Genomic DNA, 3,774 nt, shown 5'->3' on the forward strand with positions numbered 1-3,774 from the left:
GCACTCCCTCTGTGAAAGATGAAGATATGTCTTCCACAGGGGGTTTATGGATTTAAACTGGAACAGCCCAATATTATCTCAAAGTGCTCCTAATATAACATAAATAACACATGATATTTTACAATATAAAAGTTAGATTTTCTATATACAAAGTCATAATTATATACATATACAAAACATCAGGTTATCATCTATATGGTTAAAGTACACATTAAGTTTCAAAAAATTAATCTAGAAAAGCATGCCAATCACTGTGATCTCAACCCTAATCTGTAACTGGGGGGTTCACTCACATACTAAAGTGGTACCCATGCTTGTCACAACATCTCAAAATTCAACCCCAAATGGCGTATTCAGGGGTAGCAATTTTCACCCCTTATCGGCGTAAAATATTAGAAATTTTACCCCCTAAACGGCGTAAGACACTAAAACGTACCCCTAAATGGTGTAATGGGTAATGACCAGTTTCTCACTTAAAGCCATATTATAACATTTTCAAACAAAATAGATTAGCATTTCTTTGCCATAAAATGTTAGCTTTTACTGTCAGATATATCCCTTTTATTTAAAATGTTAGCTTTTACTGTCAGATATATCCCCTTTTATTTTTGAGCCGAACAACTACGGCAAACCAAAGAAAATTGGAATTTACTACCAGCGCACATGTCGGTCATGTTGTGGTACGACTCTTTGTTGTGTATATCACCGTCCCGCACGCCGTGTACGTACTGTGTGTTATGAACATCGTGTATGCGTTTGACTAATAATTCCATCGTAATAATAAAGCGCCCGATTCGGCGTTTTATTCAAAATCTCGGATTTTGACAAAACTACAGCACCTAGAGTCTTGATTTTTGCAGGGTATATTGGTTTAATAAAGTACAATTTAATCATGTAAAAAATGGAATTTTAAAAATTCAGTGAATGTTATAATATGGCTTTAATATGAGTAGGCTACTAATAAAGAGAATACACTGGTACTAGGCCTACATTGATTGATTTTCTTTGTTTTAGTTTAGGCCTAAATTGGACCAGGAAATCAGATGATGAACACTCTGCCAATAAGTTACCCATAACATTGAAGACGGGTTGAAATTACAACCCTAAATGTTGAAGATTACAAAAAGTACCCCTTTTCTTTAAGACGTTGTCGTTGCCAGCAGGTCAAAAAAAATTTTTCAATGTTTTTTGTGATAAGCATGCGTATCACATAATATCCCAAGTGAACCCCCAAGATCTATAACCATCAAACTTCATTTCATTGTATCTGCAGTGTGAGGCAACGATTGCCACTGTGCTTTATTGCATCACATTAAAATGTGTACACAATGCGATGTACTGGGTTGTACTGCACTGCAGTGAACCATTGCACTGCATTGATTCACATTGCTGCATAGGAACAAACATTGCCGTAACGTGACAATAACAAACATTGCGGTAACATGACAATGACTGTGTGCGGCCACAAAACATATCAAATATAACGCCACTAGTGATGTGGTCGACATGCCTTATGTCGACATAATGTCGACGTCGGCACGTATGCCGACATGTCGACATCAAAAAATCATGTCGACAAAAATTTTTTTTTTTTTTTTTTTTTTTTTTTTAGTTTTCAAAAATATTTTTGGCCAGAAAAGAAGTTATAGGCCCAAACTGACTTGTTATTTAAGGTTGGAAACCAGAGAAAAAAAAAAAAAAAAAAAAAAAAAATTTTTTTTTTTTTACAAAGTTGGATGAACTTGTACATTTTGATTACCTTTGCTTCTATTGAACAGTCAGGGACACATTGAATTAGTATGCATTGCTAGCTGTTCAATAGAAACAAAAGTAATTAAAATGTAAAACTTTTTCCAAATTTGTAAAAAAAAATTGGCATTTTTTTTTTTTTTTTGAGTAGCAGTATTTCTCTGGTTTCCAACCTTGAATAACAAGTCAGTTTGGGCCTATAACTTGATTTTCTGGCCAAAATATTTTTTTGAAAATTTAAAAATTTGTTTGTTTTTTTTTGTTTTTTTTAGAATTTTTTTTTATGTCGACACACTGTCGACGTCGGTATATGAATTATATCGACATGTCGACAATAAAAAACGGTGCCGACCACATCACTAAACGCCACATAATGGTGAAAAGAACAAAATTCAATGGATAGTTTTTGAGATATCAAAAGTTACATGACATGATTAAGGACATTGATTTGTAATGAAATTGAATTTTGAGATACCACCAAAAAGATGCCTTGCCATTCTTTCATTCGGTGTAAAATTCAAAATGAATTTGGCCGTTTTAAACTATCATGAAAATAATCATATGTAAACAATTCAAAGAGATTAGAGTCTGGACTCCCAGTAGCCCAGTGCATAAGGTGGTCAGTTTTTTTTGGCCACACAGGGGCCAAAAATTAAAAATGCTCCAATTTGATCGAAATTGGTCTCAAATTACTTGTTATGTAAAAATAAGTCAAATAAGTAACCATGTAGGATGTTTCGTTACCTAGGAAACATCACAATATAGGTTGTGGTCAATAGGCTGTAATGAGGATTGACCTTTTATGGCCAATTTTGTCAATAACGAAGCATTTTAGACAGTGCAAACGATTCCTTTTTTTACTTGCTTTTGCATGACGAGCAATTTGAGACCATTTGCATTGAAATCGGAGCATTTTTAATTTTTAAAGTTTAAAAAACTGACCACCGCCCAAAATTTGAGAACGTTATGTCGCAGGTAGGTCAAACTATACTTTTTCTGAATCCTTGCAATGAGAGGAATAATTTGGTGTGCTTGTTAACCAGATTTGAGCAACTTTGAAATTTGACCACTGTGTTGACCTTTAACCTTGAATATGGCCGGAGTGCCGGGAAGTAATTTTTGTTAACATCTTGAATGTGTTATAGGACCATAAAATGAAACTAAAAAAGTTGGTTTGGTAGAGTCCTGGGGGGATGCATATTAAAACCTTGTAGATACCGGACTATTAAGCTTAATCTCTTAGTGAGGACTGCAAGTCCAGTTAGGCTGTGGTTTACAGCAAATTATTTATAGGTTAATAAATGCATATTACTAGCTGACTGTGAAATTGTACATAATAATGCACACATACTGAGATGTTGATGCCTCTAATGCATGAGCCCTGCAGGGGAAATGCATTAGATGCATCAACATCATGGGTACAAGTGCATTATTTTGTACAGTCTTTCGAACAACAAGTGATACACATTTATTAACCTATTTTTTACACAAGGAAAAAATCTTGTGACATAACTATTTTTATAACAAATTTGTCACTAAAATGTTTGAAAATGCACGCAAATATACATACATCAACCCGCAAGAAAAATGAATGCGTCTGAAAGCACTGCACTTACTATGCGGAATGCGTGCCCATGTAATTATACAATATTTATGCACGGTTTGCCATTCGGAAAAATATGCAGCTATTGAATGATTGTAATTGCACTCTGCACAGCGTGAAAACGCAACAACAATAAAAAGAAAAATACCACATAATCACACATCTTGCAACTTGAATTTCAGACAACAGGAAATAAACATGCTATTTTTAACCTAGTTATATTAATGGAACTTAAGAACCAGAGTGCCAAGAACCAGAGTGCCAAGAACCAGTCTGCCAAGAACCAGTCTGCAAAGAATCAGACTGCCAAGAACCAGTCTGCCAAGAACCAGTCTGCCAAGAACCAGTCTGCCAAGAACCAGTCTGCCAAGAACCAGTCTGCCAAGAACCAGTCTGCCAAGAACCAGTGCCAACCTAAGAAC

Source organism: Amphiura filiformis, unplaced genomic scaffold, assembly GCF_039555335.1.
Source record: "Amphiura filiformis unplaced genomic scaffold, Afil_fr2py scaffold_62, whole genome shotgun sequence".
In the NCBI taxonomy this organism is placed as follows: domain Eukaryota; kingdom Metazoa; phylum Echinodermata; class Ophiuroidea; order Amphilepidida; family Amphiuridae; genus Amphiura; species Amphiura filiformis.